We start from the raw sequence: 24,693 nt of genomic DNA, 5'->3' as shown, positions 1-24,693 counted from the left end.
AACATATATGCTAAAGAACTAGAAATATGGTTAGAAGCCTGTACTATGATACATACAGTTTTACACACACATATATATATATACATGTACATACATACATATGCATAGTGCCTAGGCAGCCAGATCTTCTGAATGTATTTAAAATAAATGTACAGTACACCTATTGATAGATAACATCTTTTGAAGCCCACAAGCTCTGAGTGGCAATTAGGTTTACAGTGAAATTTGCCTCACCACTCGGAATCTGTGGATTTGGCTGCGTTCCATCACTAGACGGAGAACATTCACCATCTGTGTGAAGTTTCAAATTTCTTGTTTCCATTCTTGCTAAAGAACTGGCAAGTATGGACTTGTCCTATCTGATCTTTGAGCGTGTACTGAGCAACTTTCACTGTTTTACGGTTTTCTGCAGTCTGCTTAGAAAGGTTTAGTGAATTAGATGGCTGCAACTCTTGATTCATAGACATAGTACAGCAAAAGTATAAAGACCTTAATGTCCCTGTTCAAATAGACCTTAAAGAGACAGTAAAGTCAAATTTAAACTTTTATTATTCAGATAGATGAAATTTTAAACAACTTTCCAATTTACTTCTAATATCTAATTTGCTTCATTCTCTTGGTATCCTTTGCTGAAAAGTTTACATAGCTAGGCTAAGGAGGAGATGCTGATTGGTGGCTGAACACTTGTCTCATTTCATTGGGTCATCCCAAATATTCAGCTAGTTTCCAGTATTGCATTGCTGCTCTTTCAACAAAGGATACTAAGAGAATTAAACAAATTTGATAATAGTTGTTTTTTAAAACGGTATGTTCTATCTGAATCAAAAAAGAAAACGTATGGTTTTATTTTCCCTTTAATGTTGTGTTCAAATATACATAAGTGGAAAATGTGCCATTTTGTCTTATTATTAGAATACAGATGCATACATATATAACTGTAATTAACAACCATAGGAGTGTTGCTGAGAACTGGCTATAGTCTGTCCTTACATAGCTAAATCAATGCTGAAACTGTCCTAATAGGCAGCTTGAAAAACAAAAATGTGATCAAGTATCTTTCAAGGAATGCTGTAACATGAATATATACTACATGACTCTAGAAGATACAGGTACAGCTAAACAGAACCGACTTGCAAGTTATAGGTACAATAAACATATCATATTTCACTTTAAAGAAAAAAATAAAGTCAAAATTAAACTTAAAGAGGACATTGTACGCTAAAATGTTCCCCCTTTTAGGGCTAGAATCCAAGTGGAGCCCTAATTTATAAAAAGTTCCTCAATTGCCCCCAAAAGTGTTTGCGTCTATAATTAAAAAAAAAAAAAAAACTGCACTAAGCAGTTATATGGGATTAAAGTTGGTGGTTGTGGGGTGTTTGTAAAAAAAACCAACGACACTGAGAAGTGCCTTTACATTGCGGTCTATGGGAACTGTGTGTTCCCTGTAAATATATATGTATATGCCCAGGGCTGAGCAGGGTCATGGGATGTGTACCCAGTCCAGTCTGAGAGTGCAGTTCCCTTCCATGCTTTGTATATGTCTAGGATGATTATATAAGTCTATGAACCCTTGACTTGTTCCCAGTTTGTTTGATTGAGAGCTTGCATTTGTATCGCTGGTTTAGGGAGCCAGGTTTTAGACGAGACCTTGACGTGGTACCTGAGCTTGTCCCATTTGGCCATATGTGGTACCTAACTCTTCCAATTTTGCTTTAAATCTTAGCTGAGAGCTTGTAAGCGAGTGCTGGACTATCTCTGTGTGTTGTATTTATTTGTTTTGCAATTTTCCCTATGGGCCTTGCACCCAGATTTGTCTGGAGTTAACTGACTGTGACTCTGGAGACAGCATAGCTTCCTGATAGTGCTATTAGCACCCAGGGCTGAGCATGTTGCAGGGTTATGGGATGTGTACCCAGTCCAGTCTGAGAGTGCAGTTCCCTTCCGTATTTTGTATGTACTGTATATGCTTATATACATATGTGTTTATGTATTAATATGTGTATATACACATATAAAAAACATAAATATATATATCTACTGGGATTTTCATGCATAACCATCTCCAGGGTTTATAGAAAATGGTCTGAAAAAGAGAAAATATCCAGTGAGCGGCAGTTGTGTGGATGAAAATGCCTTGTTGATGTCAGAGGTCACAGGAAAATGGGCAGACTGGTTCGAGATGATAGAAAGGCAACAGTAACTCAAATAACCACTCGTTACAACCAAGGTATGCAGAATACCATCTCTAAATGCACAACAAGTCAAACCTTGAAGCAGATATGCTACAGCAACAGAAGACCACACTGGTTGCCACTCCTGTCAGCTAAGTACAGGAAACTGAGGCTACAATTCGAACAGGCTCACCAACATTGGACAATAAAAGATTGGAAAAACGTAAACTAGTCTGATGAGTCTCGATTTCAGCTGCAACATTCAGATGGTAGGGTCAGAATTTGACGTAAGCAACATGAAAGAATGGATCCATCCTGCCTTGTATCAACAGTTCAGGCTGGTGGTGGTGGTGTAATGGTTTGGAGGATATTTTCTTGGCACACTTTGGGCCCCTTAGTACCAATTGAGCATCATTTAAATGCCACGGCCCACCTGAGTATTGTTGCTGACCATGTCCATCCCTTTATGACTACAGTGTACCCATTTTCGGATGGCTACTTCCAGCAGGATAATGCACCATGTCACAAAGCTCAAATCATCTCAAACTGGTTCCTTGAACATGACAATGAGTTCACTGCATTCCAAATGGCCTCCACAGTCACCAGATCTCAATCCAATAGAGCACCTTTGTGATGTGGTGGAACAGAAGATTTGCATCATGGATGTGCAGCTGACAAATCTTCAGCATCTGCGTGATGCTATCATGTCAATATGGACCAAAATGTCTGAGGAATGTTTCTAACACCTTGTTGAATATATGCCATGAAGAATTAAGGCAGTTCTGAAAGTAAAAGGGGGTCCAACTGGTACTAGCAAGGTGTACCTAATAAAGTGGCCGGTGAGTATATATATATATATATATATATATATATTCTACTTTGTGAAAAGCATTACTGGGCTAAAAGAAGTTGCACTCAGGTGGTGAATCGCCATAGAACAGGCTAACAATGATATTGAGCTGGTTGTTCGTTCCTGTGAGTGTATTTCTCTCTAGTCTCCCTATGTGAAAAAGGGTAACCCAGACGTGGACCCCTTTCTCAGTGTGCTTAGAGGAATACTGCTACACCTCACTGACGAGGCCCAATGAAGGCCGAAACGATCGTCTGGGGTTGCTGTGTTCCTTGTTCAGAGAGGAGTTGCCTGGTATTTCGGCGCTGGACTGGCCGTAATGGGCGGGGTCAGACTGATATACTACAGGAGAATTCTACTCTGTGAAAAGCATTACTGGGCTAAAAGAAGTTGCACCCAGGTGGTAAATCGCCATAGAACGGGCTAACAAAGATATTGAGCTGGTTGTTCGTTCCTGTGAGTGCATTTCTCTCTAGTCTCCCTATGTGAAAAAGGGTAACCCAGACGTGGACCCCTTGCTCAGTGTGCTTAGAGGAATACTGCTACACCTCACTGACGAGGCCCAATGAAGGCCGAAACGATCGTCTGGGGTTGCTGTGTTCCTTGTTCATAGAGGAGTTGCCTGGTATTTCGGCGCTGGACTGGCCGTAATGGGCGGGGTCAGACTGATATACTACAGGAGAATTCTAATCTGTGAAAAGCATTACTGGGCTAAAAGAAGTTGCACCCAGGTGGTGAATCGCCATAGAACAGGCTAACAATGATATTGAGCTGGTTGTTCGTTCCTATGAGTACATTTCTCTGTAGTCTCCCTACATATATATAGTGCATTGGAGCCCTTTGCAGTAAAGTAACATACAAATCATATGTATGCAATATTCATATTCAACTGTTTAACTATAATATATAATAATAATAACTAGTATTTATATAGTGCCTTTCTCCCAGTGGGACTCAAAGCGCTTTTTCAGCGCTCGCTCTCGGATATCACCAAATCGGCAGCTGAATAGTAATAGTTGTTATTATTACCCAATTTAATGGTACTCATTGTGTATGTAGTCACATTCCAATGTTCTTCACATAGGGAAGATATTCCTATATATATATATATATATATATATATATATATATATATATATATATATATATATGTATATATATATATATATATATATATATATATACCTGTATATAATTTCAGGTTTAGCACACTTGAATAAAAGCTTTTGGGCTAGCGCGCAAGTATGTTGTTTTTTTTGCAGTTGTTTTTTTTTGCAGTTTGCGTGCTCCATTGACTTCTATTGGAGAATACATTAATGTGGTCAAAATGTTCGAAGTTCAATTTTTTGTCGGGTTTTTGCTCACTCGCTAATTTTTTTACTTTCAACTTTTAATATGAACACAACCCTGACACATGCAAAAAGCCTCCGCCTAGCAAAGTTAGCATGCAAGCTCTTCACTCATAATATAGCCCTAAATGTACAATCTTATAGACCAATATTAAGATGCATACTGCAACTCTGATTATTTTATTTCTATTTCATTAAGAACTAATCCTCCGCCCTCGTTCAAGTGTTCAAATTCTCTAAACTCAATTGTTTGTGAAAAGAGCATCTAGTTTTGTTTTGAAATCCATAATCATTTGCCGATTGTGCCACACACATTTTCTTTAATGAATGTGTTCCTCATCTTTAGTAGACTGATTAAAGCATCTCTCCAGCTACTACATAATCATTAATTGTGGTATTCTTATTAAAATATGCTTTAATGTGAAGACAGTTCCACTGCAACTGGCATACCCCAGGGAGTCTAATATGCAGCACTGTTGCTACGGTAACAAAGGGACTATGTTGACCACCCAGAAGCAATGAACCAAGCTTCAGACGTATACAAGACAATTGGCAAGGGAGTATTGTTAAATTGCACAAATGTTCTTGTTTACCATCCTCTGAAGACAAAGATTAAAAAAAGAAACATAACTCATTTTTTTTGTCGGCAAATTGCTGTTGATGTCACTCTCAAACCTTCTTAAACATCTGGCCTGAAAATGTTAATCTTTGCAATTAAAACATCTTTGTTCTGCTATGAATACCATAAAACAAGATGTGTTTGCTTTTTTTGTAGGCAATTAAATCAACAAATGTAATGGGTTTTATTGAATTATCTGTTTGTCGGTTTATAGTTTCACTGTATTTGTATAGCAAAAGCTTAGCATTTAGTAGTAAAACTCTTATTTAAAAGGGACAAATGGTCATTTGGAGCAGCTGACAATAAGCAACTCTAAAAAACTGATTTGTAGGTACATTAGTGCACTGATTGGTAGGTATGCTTGTGCACGATGTACAGAGCATATATACCAATCAGTATCCCTGGTAAAATTCCTTTAACATCCACAAGGTACCTAGGGTTGCCAAGTGTCCAGTATTTAACATGGACAGTCCATTATTTTAGCAGGCTGTCCAGTAAAATTAATGTTAAATACAGGACCCTAAAGTGATTTATTATTTTCTAGTCTCCAGTATGGGCATATAACTGACATTGACTGCAGGCAATATGGTCCAATCTTAAGTTTCATTTGGGCATATGACTAAGAGGCCCATGGCTTCTGATCTAGATCTGATGAACACACTCCTTCCCTTGATCAACTGCTGGTTGTCCAGTACTTTTGTGGAAGACAGCTGTCAACCCAGTGGTACCAATCTTACTTGGAATTCCAGTGTGTCTTGTAGAACTATGTTAACCCCAGTATGCGTTTTACTTCTATGTCCTAAGTAAATGTACCTGCTGTAAAAGAAGTCAGTTTGAAATATTAGTCCATGGAAGTGATCCATAAATTTGAATTCATCAATTTAAATCCTTGACTGTGTGCATACTATAATATAATGTCCAAAAATAAAACTATGTATTAGAAGATTTTTAAAGGGACAGTCTACTCCAGAATTATTATTGTTTAAAAAGATAGATAATCCCTTTATTACCCATTCCCCAGTTTTGCATTAACAACACTCTTTTATTAAAACACTTTTTACTTCTGTGATTATCTTATATCTAAGCCTCTGTAGACTGCCCCCTTATTTCAGTTCTTTTGACAGACTTGCATTTTAGCCAATCAGTGCTGACTCATAAGTAACCCCACGGGTGTGAACACAATGTTATCTATATGACACACATGAACTAGCACTGTCTAACTGTGAAAAACTGTAAAAATTTACTGAGATAAGAGGCCTTCAAGGGCTTAGAAATTAGCATATGAGGTTACCTAGGTTAAGCTTTCAACAAATACCAAGAGAACAAAACAAATTTTATGATAAAAGTAAATTGGAAAGTTGTTTAAAATTGCACACCCTATCTGAATCATGAAAGTTTAATTTTGACTAGACTGTCTCTTTAAGTAATCAGACATTACAACATGGCAGACAACCAATTGGCTTCCTTTCCAGCAATTACATTTATTAGGCCACAGAAATGACACAGGTAATTAGGGGCTGTATTGCCTGAACTTTTAAAGTCAACGGGAGAATGGTTTTATGGGTGTTGAAACTCCTCAAGGAGTATAGTTATTAATGTTCTATGGAGCATAAACCACAGCTCTTGAAATGCTCATGAGTGGAAGCTATTTAGTGACTAATCCCTGCTGAAACAAGAAGTTTTAGGACTCTGGGTAGAGCCTCATTTTTTAAGGGTTTAATTACAAATATGGCCTTTTGGGGGAGTTTTCTGCTAGGAATATATTTTATTGTTTTCTCAAGGCATATTTAGATAACCATAAAAAGTGCACAAAACATAGCTAAATGAGTGTCTAGATGTTAAAAAAAAGATAACAAATAAACACTCATCCACTAGCCATCAAGCAGCAGACAGCCAAACCAGTACTGAAATATATCAGCATATATTAGCGCTGCGGAATCTGTTGGCGCTCTACAAATAACCGATAATAATAATAATAGAGGATATGGAATTGGAGTATATTGTAGATCCATAAAGGGAGGCAAAAGACAAGTCCCTACGACCAGTTATAGAGGGTTTATAAAAAAATTCCCATGAGGTGAAAAAAGAATCATAAACCATACCCCATATACATCCCTCTGGCAAGCACTGTACTCTTAAGAGGAAACCGGGCCTCAATATAGACTGAAAACCCCTCTCTCTGAAGAATCAAATGCACATCTTCATTCTTCAGCCACATCCAGCGGAGGAAAAGTAAAGACTGAGGTATGTGTGAGGGGTTTTATGGGGCTCTTGGGGTTTGGAAACCTTTGCCTCCTCATAGTGTTAAAGAGTCATTCCCAAGAGTAAAGGATCATGGACTCTCACCACCTGTATGAAAGAAATGGGTTAATTATCAAGGCTCCATGGCATCCTGCAAAACTGCTCCCCATAGTGCTTTTACTTCAACAAAGGATACCAAAAGGATGAAGAAAATCTGTCAATAATAGTGCATTGGAAAGTTGTTTAAAATTGTATGTTCTATCTAAAGAGAGACATGAGTCTATATATAATGTCAATCTCTTCAAAGTGAGATAAAATCAACTTTACTCATAATTAAAAACTGTCCCTACCATCCACTTTTCTTGGTTTTAAAACATGATCAATAACGATTGTTCTGGAATGAGGATACAGCATGTCCAGACTGCAGGAAATGTCAAACTACCTGTCACTCAGAGAAAATCATGGCTGAATGATAATTGGCATACCTTTTCACAAGGTATCACTTAGTTTTTCAGTTTAAAAATATCTCACATTGACATATAAATATATACACAATTAATTGAGTTGAATAAGTGGCACAATGATAGATCCTGTATTTTTATTTATTAGAACACGGACAACTTTTGTTGTAATCAGGAAAGTCACACAACTGATAGATTTCTGACCACTTAGTCATGTCATTAGCCGGACAGATAGCTCAGCATGCTAAGGGTTGCAGGTTCGATCACCGGCAAAATCCACTCAGCTTTTCATCCTTCCAAGGTCGATAAAATGAGCAGCGCCTTGAGACCCTTACGGGTAATTAGGCACGCTTTACAAGTACCCAATACATACATATATACATACATTACAAGTACCCAATACATACATATATACATATATTACAAGTACCCAATACATACATCCTCAAACAGCAGTTTACGGATTGATTTATTTATATATTTTTTTATAAAAAAAGTCACACATATTGCAACCCCTCCTATAGCATATCCTAGGTGGTTTCAGGCTAATAGAAGGGTCAAGTCTAACTTTCAAATATCCCAATTATTAATCAAAATTGAGACAGTTGTAGTGTAATATTGGGAGTAAACCTCCATTTGAATTTTGATTTACCTACTGACAATGTGACAGCTCCTTCAGTTTTAGCAATTGTCCTTTAAGATGTGCCTTATCAACTGAGAGTAGCCCACCAATATAGCTGATTTTTGTACACCACCACCATAAATTTGAATAAATACTCTTCCAAATTCACTAATGTTTAAATTTGATGCAGAATCTGCCCTTATTTATTAAAAAAAAAAAAAAAAAAGATCTTATTCTCCTGAATTTTTCTGGGATAAAAATAAACCCTGACTGGCCCTGGATAAGTTGACACAGCTCAACGAAGGTGGTGCTTTGGCACTCCCCTCTTTTCAAAATTATAAATTCATATTGTTTAGTTAAAATGGCAATTGACTAGCTCACAGTAGGAAAAACTAAATTTATGCTTACCTGATCAATGTATTTCTTCAAGTTATGGTGAGTCCATGGGTTCATCTTAATTACTGTTGGGAATACCACTCCTCGCCAGCAGGAGGAGGCAAAGAGCACCACAGTAAAAACTGTTAAGTATCACTTCCCTACCCATAAAACCCAGTCATTCGACCGTGAGTAAATGGAGAAAGGAAAGTAACACAAGGTGCGAAGGTGACTGAGGTCTAGTAAAAAAAAACATAATTACCGAAAAACAAAGGGTTGGTCCATGGACTCACCACATCTTGAAGAAATACATTTATCAGTTAAGCATACATTTTGTTTTCTTCTAAAGATGTGTTGAGTCCACGAGTTCATCTTAATTACTGTTGGGAACCAATACCCAAGCTAGAGGACACAGATGAATAGGGAGGGATAAAAAACCAGCATGCCTAAACCAAAGGCACCACCGCTTGAAGGACCTTTCTCCCAAAAGCTGACTCAGCCGAGGCAAAAGTATCAAATCTGTAAAATTTAGAAAAGATATGTAAAGACGACCAAGTTGCAGTCTTGCATTTTTGCTCTAGAGAAGCTTCATTGTTGAAAGCCCAAGAAGATGCTATGGCTCTGGTGGAATGAGCCTTAACTCTCTCTGGAGGCTGCTCCCCAGAAGACTCATATGCCATGCGAATCACACTCCTACACCAAAGAGCCAGAGTAGAGGCAGACGCGCTCTGACCTCTATACTTTCCAGAAAAAAAAAAAAAAGAGCAGACGACTTCCAAAAGTCTTTAGTCGCCTCCAAGTAAAACTTAGGAGCATGAACCACGTCCAAATTATGCAGCAAACGTTCCTTATCCGAAGAAGGCTTCGGACACAGGAAAGGAACAACAATTTCCTGATTAATATTTTTAGTAGAGACAACCTTGGGAAGGAATCCCAACTTAGTGCAAAGAACAGCCTTATCAGCATGGAAAATGAGATAAGGAGAATCAAACTGTAAAGCGAAAAGTTCAGATACCCTTCGAGCAGAAGAAATAGCCAACAAAAACAAAACCTTCCAAGACAAAAGCTTAATATCAAGAGAATGCATCGGCTCAAACAGCCACCGCTGTAAAACCTTAAGAACAAGATTAAGGCTCCAAGGAGGAGCAACCACCTTAAACACCAGCCTAATTCTGACCAAGGCCTGACAGAAGGACTGAATGTCTGGCACATCCGCCAAACGCTGGTGCAAAAGTACCGATAAGGCTGAAATTTGACCGTTCAGGTTACTAACAGACAAACCTTTTTCCAGACCCTCCTGGAGAAAGGATAATATTCATGGAATCCTAACCTTACTCCAAGAATATCGCTTAGCTTCACACCAAAAAATATATTTCCTCCATATCTTATGGTAAATCTTCCTAGTAACCGGCTTACGAGCCTGGATCATAGTCTTGATTACTGACTCCGAAAACCCACGCTTGCATAGAATCAAGCTTTCAAACTCTAAGCAGTCAGCTTCAGAGAAATGAGAATTGGATGAAGAAACGGTCCCTGAAGAAGAAGGTCCTTCCTCAGGGGAAGCCTCCACGGAGGTAGAGATGACAGCTCCACTAGATCCGCATACCAGATTCTCCAAGGCCAAGCTGGAGCGATTAGAATCACTGATGCCCTTTCCTGTCTTATGCAAGCAATCACTCGAGGCAGGAGAGCAAACAGAGGAAACAGATAGGCCATCTGGCAATCCCACGGAACTGCAAAGGCGTCTATCAGGAAGGCCTGAGGATCCCTCAACCTGGAACCGTACTTTGGAAGCTTTGCATTTTGATGGGATGCCATGAGATCCAACTCCGGCATCCCCCATCTGGATACCAGCTTGGAGAACACTTCCGGATGGAGTTCCGATTCCCCCAGATGGAAAGTCTGCCTGCTTAGGAAATATGCTTCCCAGTGGTCTACTCCCGGGATGTGGATGGCTGACAGATAACAACAGGGGTCCTCCGCCCACTGAATGATCCGAGACACCTCCCTCATAGCTAGAGAACTCCCCCCCCCTGGTGATTGATGTACGCTACTGACATTATGTTGTCTGATTGGAATCTGATGAACTGGTTTGAGGCCAACTGAGGCCAGGCTAACAGTGCATTGTAAATTGCTCTCAATTCTAGGATGTTGATCGGCAATTTGGACTCCTCCTGAGTCCAAAGACCCTGAGCTTTGAGAGACTTCCAGACTGCCCACTAGGCTGGTGTCTGTAGTCACTATCACCCAAGATGGTCTCCGAAAGCAAGTGCCCTGGAAAAGGTGATCCCGAGATAGCCACCAATGGAGAGAATCCTTCGTCTTCTGATCCAAAATTAGCTTTGGAGAGAGATCCAGGTAATCTCCGTTCCACTGGTTGAGCATGCACAACTGTAAGGCTCTCAGATGAAAACAAGCAAATGGCACAATGTCCATGGCTGCACACCATTAGTCCAATTACCTTCATACATTGTGCAACTGAGGGACAGGGTGTCTCCTGAAGGACTCGACAAGATGATAGAAGCTTGACTGTTCTGGTCTCTGTCAGGAATATCTTCATCAGGACAGAGTCTATGATAATGCCTAGGAACACTACTCTTGTTGCTGGAACCAGAGAACTCTTTCCCACATTCACCTTCCACCCATAAGACCAGAGGAAGGACAGTAACATCTCCATGTGAGATGCTGCCTTTGGGAAGGAAGGAGCCTGAATTAGAATATCGTCCAGATAGGGGGCCAATGCTATCCCCCTGGACCGTACCACCACTAGGAGGGCTCCTAAGGACCTTCAAGAATATTCTGGGAGCTATGGCAAGGCCACAAACTGAAAGTGACGAACCAGAAATGCAAACCTCAGAAACTTGTGATGAGCCCTGTGGATGGGAACATGTAAGTAAGCGTCCTTTAGGTCTATGGTTGTCATATACTACCCTCTTGAATCAAAGGAAGAATTGTCTGAATGGTCTCCATCTTGAATGACCGAACCCTGAGGAATTTGTTGAGACATTTTAAGTCTAGAATAGGGCGGAAGGTTCCCTCTTTTTTGGGGACCACAAAAAGGTTTGAGTAAAATCCCAGAACCTGTTCCAACTTTGGAACTTGAACAATCACCCCCAGAGCCGAGAGGTCTTCGACATACTTCAAGAACGCCTCTCTCTTTATCTGGTCTGCAGATAATCTGGAAAGGTGAAACCTGCCCCTGGGGGGACAACCCTTGAATTCTAACCTGCAGCCTTGAGAAACAATTTCCACCACCCATGGGTCTGGAAGGTCTCTTAACTAGACCTGAGCGAACTGCCTGTAACATCAGAAATGATTTCCGTCAAACCTGGTCCAAATACGGTCTTCCCCTTGTAAGGAAGAGCCATCAGCTTAGCCTTAGATGAAACGTCAGCTGACCAAGACTTCAACCATAAAGTCCGTCTGGTCAAAACAGCAAAACCAGAAGCTTTAGCTCTCAGTCTAAGGACCTGAAGGACCTCATCAGCAATATAGGAATTGGCGAACCTGAAATCTCGGATTCTGTCCTGAATCTCGTCTAGAGGCGTTTCCTCCAGTAGAGAATCTGATAATGCCTCAAAACAGTATGAAGCAGCACTAGTCACCATGGCAATACATACCACAGGTTGCCATTGGAGACCAAGATGTACATAGTTTTTCATAAGATAAGCCTCCACCTTCTTATCCATAGGATTCTTGAAGGAACAACTGTCCTCAATAGGTATAGTAGTCCTCTTGGCCAGAGTGAAAATGGCACCCTCTACCTTGGGCACCAACGACCAAGATTCCTTAATAGATGATTCTACTGGAAACATTTTCTAAAAAAACGGTGTAAAAACCACTCTTGGTTTCTCCCCCTCTTGGGCTATGATTTCCTTAGCCCTATCTGGGACCAGGAAAACTTTCGAAGAGAAAGGAACATCAAAGAAACTATTAAGTTTACTGGACTTCTTAGGCGTTACAACTGCCTAGGTCTCAGAGTTGTCCAAAGTAGCTAAAACCTCCTTTAATAGCAAATGGAGGTGTTCCAGCTTAAACCTGAAGGAAGATCCTTCACTATCAAATAAAGGGATTACACTCTATGAATCTGAAATCTCATCCTCTGAGCGAGAATCCTCCTTATCCTCTGATCTTAAAGGAACCTGAGAGTCAATGTTAGAAACAGATATCCTAGTCTCTGAAACCTTAGATTTCCTCTTGCGCTTCCCTGAAAATCTGTGAAACTCGGCCAAGGCTGCAGATATCGCTGAGGATACCTGTGCATCACTCTGTGCCTTTAAAAATGCTCCACTGGGAGTTAAAGAGGAACCGCAGGACATAGTGTTAGCTGCCATAGAGGCTTGGGACGAGATAGGGGAAGGCCCTGGCATTACCTGGACAATATCCTCCTGAGAGACATACGTCTCAACATTAAAAAAAAACTTATCTTTACCCTGCAATGTCTGTTTAACACAGGAAAAACAGAACTGCATGGGTGCTGCAATTTGTGCGTCTAAACACAGTAAACAGGGATTGAATTGAGTGGGCTCCATATCAGACATATCTGATTAATATCCTCTATTCAAAAGCACTCTAGCGTTAATGCTGAATTAAAATAAAATAAAATGAACTTAGTCTCAAAAGTACTATTAATCTTTAATAAACTCCTCAGAAATTACCTCCCTCCGCATCTCAGTATACTGAGGTGCCCTTACCAACACATGAAGCGGATCAACCCTGCAGTGTTTTCACTTGCGCTCCTCTAAGCGCTCCTCACCACGCAGTTAGCAAAGGAAGATCGAACAGAGCAGGGATCCTTCTTCAGAGGTAACCTCCAAGGAAGTAGAGATGACATCCTTACCAGATACGCAAACCAGATCCTGCAAGGAGCTATTAGAATTACAGATGCTCTCTACTGTTTGATATGAGCAATGACTTGTGGAAGGAGAGAAAACAGAGCAAACAGATATGCCAGAGAGAAGATCCAAGGAACCGCTAGAGCATCTATCAGAGCGGCTTGAGGATCTCTTGACCTTGAACCGTACTTTGGAACCTTGGTGTTTTGACGAGACGCCATCAGATCCAACTCTAGAATCCATCACCTGAGGGTTATCTAAGAGAACACTTCTGGATGGAGAGCCCACTCCCTGGGATGAAAAGCCTGTCTGCTCAGAAAATCTGCATCCCAATTGGCCACTCCTGGAATGTGGATGGCAGATAGAAGACAATCGTTAGCTTCCGCCCACTGCAGAATGCGAGTCACCTTCTTTATGGCCAAGGAACTCTGAGTTCCTCCCTGGTGGTTGATGTAAGCCACTGAGGTGATGTTGTCCGATTGGAATCTGGTAAACCTAACTAAAGATAATTGAGGCCAAGTTATCAAGGCATTGAAGATTGCTCTCAACTCCAAGATGTTTATGGGAAGAGAAGACTCCTCCCGAGGCCACAGGCCCTGAGCTTTTAGAGATCTCCAAACTGTTCCCCAGCCTAATAGGCTGGCAGCCGTAGTCACAATCACCCAGGAAGGTCTCAGGAAGCAAGTGCCCAAGCCAGGTTTTCCTGAGAAATTCACCACGAGAGAGAGAATCTCTTGTTAGGGGATCCAGATCTATCGTCTGTGATAAATCAGAATGGTCTCCGTTCCACTGACTGAGCATGCAGAGCTGCAGAGGTCTCTGATGGAATCGAGCAAAAGGAATGATGTCCATGGAAGCCACCATCAGACCAATCACCTCCATACATAGAGCCACTGATAGGAAAACAGCAGACTGGAGAGAAAGGCAAGAAGCAAAACGTTTTGATTTTCTGACGTCCGTCAGGAAAATCTTCATGGACAGGGAATCTATGATTGTCCCTAGGAAACACACTCTTGTAGCTGGAACTAGAGAACTCTTTTCCAGATTCACTTTCCACCCGTGGGAATGTAAAAAAGACAACATCTCTGTATGAGATTTTGCTTGTAGAAAAGATGGCGTCTGAACCAAGATGTCATCTAGATAAGGCACCACAGCAATTCCCTAGGATGATCACAGCCAAAAGAGCTCCCAGAACCTTTGTGAAAATTCTGGGAGCCGTGGAAAGACCAAACGGAAGTGCAACAAATTGGATATGTTTGTGTCCAGAAAGGCAAACCTTAGAAACTGGTGATGATCCCTGTGAATGGGAACGTGTAAATACGCGTCCTTCAGGTCTATAGTCATCATGAACTGACCTTCCTGAACTAATGGAAGAATGGAACAAATAGTTTCCATCTTGAAGGACGGGACTCTGAGGAATTTGTTGAGGTACTTTAAGTCCAGGATTGGACAGAAAGTTCCCTCTTTTTTGGGAACCACAAATAGATTGGAATAGAATCCTAGACCTTGTTCCTCTAGAGGGACTGGAACAATAACTCCCAGAGAGTATAGGTCCTCTATGCAATTTATAAAGGCCTCCCTCTTTACCTGGTTTGAGGATAGTCTTCACAGGAGAAATCTGCCCCTTGGAGGGCAAGACTTGAATCCTATTTTGTAACACTGGGATATGATGTCCACAGCCAACAGATTTGGGACATCGTGTATCCAAGCCTGTCGAAAGAAAGCCTGCCCCCCCCCACCTGATCCACTATCGGATCAGGAGAGGACCCTTCATGCTGATTTACAGTCAGCAGAAGGCTTCTAGTTTTGCTTTCCCTTATTCCAAGGTTGGCTGGATTTCCAAGTGGATCTGGATTGGTCTGGTTTGGAAGAAAAGGAGGAGGACTAGAAAATTAGAAGTCTGACGACCCTTAGGTCTATTATTCTTATCCTGAGGTAGGAAAGATCCCTTTCCACCCATAATCTCTGAAATGATTTCCGCCAGACCAGGCCCGAATAGAGTTTTACCATTATAAGGTAAAGCCAAAATCTTGGCCTTTGAAGATACATCAGCCGACCAAGATTTTAACTACAGAGCTCTACGAGCTAAGACAATGAAGCTTGATATCTTAGCTCCGAGTCTAAATACCTGCATGTTCGGATCACAGATAAAGGTATTGGCTAATTTAAGAGCCTTGATCCTATCTTGGATCTCCTCAATCTTAGTCTCCTTTAAAATCAGATCAGACAGGGCATCGCACCAATAAAATGCTGCTCCCACAACTGTAGCAATACTTGCCGCAGGTTGCCACTGTAATCCTTGATAGATGTACATCTTTTTTAAGTAAGCCTCCAGCTTCTTATCCATTGGGTCCTTAAAGGAACAACTGTCCTTTTTAGGAATGGTAGTTCTCTTAGCTAGAGAGGAGATAGCTTCTTCTACTTTAAGCCCAGTGCGCCATGAGTCACGAACGGAGTCAGCAACAGGAAACATTCTTTTGAAAACAGGGGAAGGGGAAAAAGGAACCCCTGTCTTATCCCATTCCTCAGCTATAATTTCAGACATTTTGTCTGGAACAAGAAAAACATTATCAGAAGAGGGAGAATCATAAACTCTGTTAAGCTTAGAAGACTTTTTAGGGTTGACAGCAACCAAAGGTTCAGAGTCATCCAAATTAGCTAGAACCTCTTTCAATAGTAACCGGAGATGTTCAAGCTTAAATCTGAAATTAACTTCTTCAGATTCACAAGATTTTTCTCCCATAGCCTCAGAGTCTGAGATTTCACCTTCAGAAGCTACTGAAGTATCGCCCTCCTCAGACATCTGTGAAAGGTTGACCAGCGCAGATTTAGAGTCAGACACCTTGCTAGCAGACAAATGTTTAAGAAGGCCTCCCTCTTTACCTGGCTTGAGGATAGTCTTGACAGGAGAAATCTGCTCCTTGGAGGGCAAGACTTGAATCCTATTTTGTAACACTGGGATATGATGTCCACAGCCCACAGATCTGGGACATCGCGTATCCAAGCCTGTCGAAAGAAAGCCTGCCCCCACCTGATCCACTATCGGATCAGGAGAGGACCCTTCATGCTGATTTAGAGTCAGCAGAAGGCTTCTAGTTTTGCTTTCCCTTATTCCAAGGTTGGCTGGATTTCCAAGTGGATCTGGATTGTTCTGGTTTGGAAGAAAAGGAGGAGGACTAGAAAATTAGAAGTCTGACGACCCTTAGGTCTATTATTCTTACCCTGAGGTAGGAAAGATCCCTTTCCACCCATAATCTCTGAAATGATTTCCGCCAGACCAGGCCCGAATAGAGTTTTACCTTTATAAGGTAAAGCCAAAATATTGGCCTTTGAAGATACATCAGCCGACCAAGATTTTAACCACAGATCTCTACGAGCTAAGACAATGAAGATAGATATCTTAGCTCCGAGTCTAAATACCTGCATGTTCACATCACAGATAAAGGTATTGGCTAATTTAAGAGCCTTGATCCTATCTTGGATCTCCTCAATCTTAGTCTCCTTTAAAATCAGATCAGACAGGGCATCGCACCAATAAGATGCTGCTCCCGCAACTGTAGCAATATTTGCCGCAGGTTGCCACTGTAATCCTTGATAGATGTACATCTTTTTTAAGTAAGCCTCCAGCTTCTTATCCATTGGGTCCTTAAAGGAACAACTGTCCTCTATAGGAATGGTAGTTCTCTTATCTAGAGAGGAGATCGCATCTTCTACTTTAGGCACAGTGCGCCATGAGTCACGAATGGAGTCAGTAACAGGAAACATCTTTTTGAAAACAGGGGAAGGGGAAAAAGGAACCCCTGGCTTATCCCATTCCTTAGCTATAATTTCAGACATTTTGTCTGGAACAGGAAAAACATTCTCAGAAGAGGGAGAATCATAAACTCTCTTAAGTTTAAAAGACTTTTTAGGGTTGACAGCAACCAAAGGTTCAGAGTCATCCAAATTAGCTAGAACCTCTTTCAATAGTAACCGGAGATGTTCAATTTTAAATCTGATATTAACTTCTTCAGATTCACAAGATTTTTCTCCCATAATCTCAGAGTCTGAGATTTCACCTTCAGAAGCTACTGTATCGTCCTCCTCAGACATCTGTGAAAGGTTGACCAGCGCAAATTTAGAGTCAGACACCTTGCTAGCAGACAAATGTTTAGATTTCCTCTTACGCTTACCCAAAGAAGGAAAAGCAGACAAAGCCGCAGATACTGCAAAAGTAATATGAGCTGTAAAATCCCCTGGTAAATAAACACCCCCAGGAGGTTGAGAGAACACAGAAAGCACAGCATCAGAAACAATTAAGGCTTGGGACGTTTGAGGAGAAAGCTGAGGCATGTCATGCCCAGCATTATCCTGAGAGACACTTGGCTCAGAAGGTAGTAACTTATCTTTAAATTTTGAAGTTTTAGTTAAACATGAGGAACAAAATTGCATAGGCAGTACAATTTGGGCCTCTAGACATAGTAAACTTTTATTCATAGACATTGACTGATCCTGTTCTGAGTCCATAACTACAGGCATTCGATCCCACAAAAAACAAACAATTGGAATGAAAATAATTGTTGCATAAAACAAACACCCCCAATAAAGCACAATATTAGAGACTGCTCATAAAAAAAATGTTTATGATTTTTATTGTAGAAAACTGACTTAAAACAAATGAGGGCAAAAGAAAAACTGACACCTTAAAAAATCACCTCAGACAAACGCTCTGTTGTCTGAGGCTCCTACCATGACAGGATAATATCCCACTAATAAGGGGAAGAGATATACTCTATCCGCGATCCTCTCCTGTAGATAGATGATCCGTTTGTTAAGATCCTCTCAGACCAACTAAGATCAGCACTGTTCGGCTCACGAAAAATTCTGCTCTGATATAACGGAAATGCGGAGGTCACGTGAGCGGCCAAAATAGAAACTGCGCCACAAGCAAGCGTGAAAAAAAACAAAACAGCCCCAATAATGATATACTTCCACAGAAGTTTCCTAATAAAGCCTCCTAGCTTATAAATCACTGAACGTTAAGCTAAGGCAAAAACAGAATTTATGCTTACCTGATAAATTACTTTCTCCAACGGTGTGTCCGGTCCACGGCGTCATCCATTACTTGTGGGATATTCTCCTCCCCTACAGGGAAAGGCAAGGAGAGCACACAGCAGAGCTGTCCATATAGCTCCCCCTCTAGCTCCGCCCCCCAGTCATTCGACCGACGGTTAGGAGAAAAAAGGAGAAACTATAGGGTGCCGTGGTGACTGTAGTGTACAAAGACAAAAAATTTTTCAACCTGATTAGGAAAACCAGGGCGGGCCGTGGACCGGACACACCGTTGGAGAAAGTAATTTATCAGGTAAGCATAAATTCTGTTTTCTTCAACATTAGTGTGTCCGGTCCACGGCGTCATCCATTACTTGTGGGAACCAATACCAAAGCTTTAGGACACGGATGAAGGGAGGGAGCAAATCAGGTTACCTAAATGGAAGGCACCACGGCTTGCAAAACCATTCTCCCAAAAATAGCCTCCGAAGAAGCATAAGTATCAAATTTGTAGAATTTGGCAAAAGTGTGCAGAGAATACCAAGTCGCTGCCTTACATATCTGATCAACAGAAGCCTCGTTCTTGTAGGCCCATGTGGAAGCCACAGCCCTAGTAGAGTGAGCTGTGATTCGGTCAGGAGGCTGTCGTCCGGCAGTCTCATAGGCCATCGGATAATGCTTTTTAGCCAGAAAGAGAGAGAGGTAGCAGTAGCTTTTTGATCTCTCCTCTTACCAGAGTAAACGACAAACAAAGATGAGGTTTGTCTAAAATCTTTTGTTGCTTCTAAATAGAACTTTAAAGCACGAACAACATCTAAATTGTGTAATAAACGTTCCTTCTTTGAAACTGGTTTCGGACACAGAGAAGGAACAACTATTTCCTGGTTAATATTCTTGTTGGAAACAACTTTTGGAAGAAAACCAGGCTTAGTACGCAAAACAACCTTATCTGAATGGAAAACCAGATAGGGTGGATTACACTGCAAAGCAGATAATTCAGAAACTCTTCTAGCAGAAGAAATAGCACCCAAACACAGTACTTTCCAAGATAATAACTTAATATTTATGGAATGTAAAGGTTCAAACGGAACCCCTTGAAGAACTGAAAGAACTAAATTTAGACTCCAAGGAGGAGTCATGGTTCTGTAAACAGACTTGATTCTAACCAAAGCCTGAACAAAAGCTTGTACATCTGGCACAGCTGCCAGTCGTTTGTGTAACAAGACAGATAAAGCAGAAATCTGTCCCTTTAGAGAACTAGCGGACAACCCTTTATCCAAACCTTCTTGGAGAAAGGAGAGAATCCTTGGAATTTTTATTTTACTCCAGGAGAATCCCTTGGATTCACACCAACAGATATATTTACGCCATATTTTATGGTAAATCTTTCTAGTCACAGGTTTTCTGGCTTGGACCAGAGTATCTATCACAGAATTCGAAAACCCACGTTTGGATAAAATCAAGCGTTCAATTTCCAAGCAGTCAGCTGCAGAGAAACTAGATTTGGATGTTCAAATGGACCTTGTACTAGAAGATCCTGTCTCAAAGGTAGCTTCCATGGTGGAGCCGATGACATATTCAGCAGGTCTGCATACCAAGTCCTGCGTGGCCACGCAGGAGCTATCAGAATCACTGAGGCCTTCTCCTGTTTGATCCTGGCTATGAGCCTGGGAAGGAGAGGAAACGGTGGAAACACATATGCTAGGTTGAACGACCAAGGCGCCACTAATGCATCCACTAGAGTCGCCTTGGGATCCCTGGATCTGGACCCGTAACAAGGAATCTTGAAGTTCTGACGGGACGCCATTAGATCCATGTCTGGAATGCCCCATAATTGGGTTAACTGAGCAAAGACCTCCGGGTGGAGTTCCCACTCCCCCGGATGGAAAGTCTGACGACTCAAATAGTCCGCCTCCCAGTTGTCTACTCCTGGGATGTGAATAGCAGATAGATGGCAGGAGTGATTCTCTGCCCATTGGATGATCTTGGTTACTTCCTTCATTGCTAGGGAACTCTTTGTTCCCCCCTGATGATTGATGTACGCAACAGTCGTTATGTTGTCCGACTGAAATCTTATGAACCTGGCTTTCGCTAGCTGAGGTCAAGCCAGGAGCGCATTGAATATTGCTCTTAGTTCCAAAATGTTTATCGGGAGAAGCGACTCTTCCCGAGACCATAGGCCCTGAGCTTTCAGGGAGTCCCAGACCGCGCCCCACCCCAAGAGGCTGGCGTCGGTCGTGACAATGACCCACTCCGGTCTGCGGAAACTCATTCCCTGAGACAGGTGATCCTGGGTCAACCACCAGAGAAGTGAGTCCCTGGTTACCTGGTCTACTTGAATTTGGGGAGACAAGTCTGTATAGTCCCCATTCCACTGATTGAGCATGCACAGTTGTAATGGTCTTAGATGAATTCGAGCAAAAGGAACCACGTCCATTGCTGCGACCATTAGTCCTATTACTTCCATGCACCGAGCTATGGAGGGTTGAGGAATAGAATGAAGAACTCGACAAGCGTTTAGAAGCTTTAACTTTCTGACTTCTGTCAGGAAGATCTTCATTTCCATAGAATCTATTATTGTTCCCAGAAACGGAACCCTTGTGGACGGTGACAGTGAACTCTTTTCTATGTTCACCTTCCACCCGTGAGATCTGAGAAAAGCCAACACAATGTCTGTGTGGGCCCTCGCTTTGGAAAGAGACGACGCTTGGATTAGGATGTCGTCTAGATAAGGTGCTACAGCGATGCCCCTCGGCCTTAGGACCGCTAGAAGGGACCCTAGCACTTTTGAGAAAATTCTGGGAGCGGTGGCTAAACCGAATGGAAGAGCCACGTGAAGGATGGAACTCTGAGGAAATTGTTTAATATCTTTAAATCCAGGATTGGCCTGAAAGTTCCCTCTTTTTTGGGAACCACAAACAGGTTTGAGTAAAAACCTAGACCTTGTTCCCCGGAGGGGACTGGGTTTATCACTCCCATCTTTGATAGGTCTCTTACACAATGTAAGAATGCCTGTTTCTTTATCTGGTCTGAAGATAAGCGAGACAGGTGGAATCTTCCCTTTGGAGGAAGTCCCTTGAACTCTAGTAGGTATCCCTTGGATACTATCTCTAGTACCCAGGGATCCGGAACATCTCTTGCCCAAGCCTGAGCAAAGAGAGATAGTCTGCCCCCTACCAGATCCGGTCCCGGATCGGGGGCTACCCCTTCATGCTGTCTTGGTAGCAGCAGCAGGTTTCTTGGTCTGTTTACCCTTGTTCCAGCCTTGCATGGGCTTCCAAGCGGGTTTGGGCTGGGCCGCGTTACCTTCTTGTCTAGCGGCAGTGGAGTTATTAGCCGGTCCGTTTCTGAAATTGTGAAAGGAACGAAAATTAGACTTGTTCTTAGCCTTAAAAGGCCTATCCTGTGGGAGGGCATGGCCCTTACCCCCAGTGATGTCTGAAATAATTTCCTTCAATTCCGGCCCAAAAAGGGTCTTACCCTTGAAAAGAATATTAAGTAACTTAGTCTTGGACGACACATCTGCCGACCAGGATTTTAGCCAAAGCGCCCTCCGCGCTACTATAGCAAAACCTGAGTTTTTCGCCGCCAATTTCGTTATTTGAAAAGCGGCATCCAATATAAAGGAATTAGCTAACTTTAATGCGTGAATTCTGTCCATGACTTCTTCATAGGAAGTCTCTTTCTGGAGCGACCTTTCTAGTTCCTCGAACCAAAAGGACGCCGCTGAAGTGACAGTAATAACACACGTAGCTGGTTGAAGGATGAACCCTTGTTGAACAAAAATCTTTTTAAGCAATCCTTCCAATTTTTATCCATAGGATCTTTGAAAGCGCAGCTGTCCTCTGTAGGAATAGTTGTGCGCTTCGCTAGTGTTGAAACAGCTCCCTCAACCTTCGGGACCGTCTGCCATGCGTCCCTTCTAGGATCTACTATGGGAAACATTTTCTTAAATATAGGAGGTGGGGCAAAGGGTACACCTGGCTTCTCCCACTCCTTATCCACTATGCTCGCTACCCTCTTGGGTATTGGAAAAGCGTCTTCGTGCACTGGGACCTCTAAAAATTTGTCCAATTTGCACAACTTCTCTGGTACTACTACAGAATCACAGTCATCCAGAGTAGCTAATACCTCCTTAAGCAAAGCGCGGAGATGTTCTAGCTTAAATTTAAATGCTACTATATCAGGATCTGCCTGTTGAGAAATTTTTCCTGAGTCTGAAATTTCACCCTCAGACAGCCCTTCCCTCACAGCCAATTCCGATTGATGTGAGGGTAAAATAGATAAGGCATCGTCAGCGTCTGATTGTTCATCCTTTTTTTATCTGTATTTAAAACTGAACAATCACGCTTTCTCTGAAATGCTGGCAGTTTGGATAAAAGATTTGCTATAGAATTATCCACTACTGCTGTTAATTGTTGCATAGAAATAAGCACTGGCGCGCTAGGTGTCGCCTGCGCAGGCAAAGCTGGTGTAGACACAGAAGGAGAGGATGTAGAATTATCCTCACTACCTTCATTAGATAAATTATCTTGGGCAACATTATGAAATGTAACAGAGCTGTCCTTATTTTGTTTGGACGCTATGGCACAATTATCACAAACACATTTGTCTCTACACACACAGAACATAGGTTATCTGATGGCATAGACATGTTAAACAGATTTAGGCAGGCAAACAATGCAATAAAAACGATTTTAAACAAAAACGTTACTGTCTCTTTAAATAATAAAATTACACACTTTATTTCTGAATGTTCAAAAAACTATGAAGGCAATATCCGATTTTTATGAAATTTGGACCCCAGTGTCTTAATGCTTAGAAAGTATTGCACAGCAAATATGGAGACTCTAGCTCTTAAAACAAGCAAACCAGAGCTAATTGTTGGATTTAACCGTTTTTATACACTACAATCCCTGCTACAGTATTGCTGCAGCATTTTACCTTCCTTAGGGGTCAATCATCCACAGAAATAAGCCTTCTGGAGTCACTTTCTGAGTCACAGGACCCTCTCACATGAAAACTGCATGCACTGCCTTGAAATCAACTGCACAGCTGAAGCACCAAAATGAGGCTTCCTCCCTCAGCACACTAGAGTGAAGGGGCCTTCCTGACTAGATTTAGGTGTCTAAAACATGCCAGATCAATAAAAAACGTTCCCAAGTGTATATGAGCTTATAAAACAGTTCAAATGCCATGATATTGTAATAAAAACCAATCGATTTTGCCCCTAACAGTGTCTACCAGCATAAAAATCAAAAAGGGGAAGCCTGTTATCTTTTTTGCTGAGGTGAAAGAAAAATGGCTTACCATTTTCCCTGAGGGGAAAAATGACTGTCAGCTAGCATTAGCCTGTGTTGTTAGAAGGAGACTAGTCATACCTGAAGCAGATGAGTCTGCAAACTGTTACCCCCAACTGAAGTTCTCTGGTTTCAACAGTCCTGCGTGGTAACAGCAATGGATTCTAGTTACTTGTGCTAAAATCATATTCCTCTTAACAGAAATCTTCATCACTTTTCTGTTGTAGAGTAAATAGTACAAGCCAGCACTATTTTAAAATAACAAACTCTTGATAGAAGATATAAAAAACTACAACTAACACCACAAACTCCTCACCATCCCCGAGGAGATGCTACTTGTTCAGAGCGGCAAGGAGAATGACTGGGGGGCGGAGCTAGAGGGGGAGCTATATGGACAGCTCTGCTGTGTGCTCTCCTTGCCTTTCCCTGTAGGGGAGGAGAATATCCCACAAGTAATGGATGACGCCGTGGACCGGACACACCAATGTTGGAGAAATAAACATCCTCAGTGAACACAACCCCCTCTGCCAAGTATGGTCTATCTCTCTCATAGTAGTGTGCCTGTAAAATGCCAGAAAAGCTGCCCACATATGTAACCTTAACCATAAGGATAGCTAAGTCCCAAAAGAAATCCATAAGATGGAAAACCTCAAAAGTGCTGACCTTAAGTACCTAGAAGGCAAAAGCACTTACCTGGATCCAGCTGTAGAGCAGATGACAGCTACTAAAGTGTGACCGGTACTTCACTCCCTGTCAGGGACCTGTAGTAAAAGAAAGAACAGAGTAACCAACCCTGGCTTGGGTAGCAAAATGTTAGAAGTAGAGCAAAGACTACCTCT

Source organism: Bombina bombina, chromosome 2, assembly GCF_027579735.1.
Source record: "Bombina bombina isolate aBomBom1 chromosome 2, aBomBom1.pri, whole genome shotgun sequence".
NCBI lineage: Eukaryota > Metazoa > Chordata > Amphibia > Anura > Bombinatoridae > Bombina > Bombina bombina.
The sequence above is the reverse complement of the archived record's forward strand: the minus strand, read 5'-3'. Positions refer to the sequence as shown.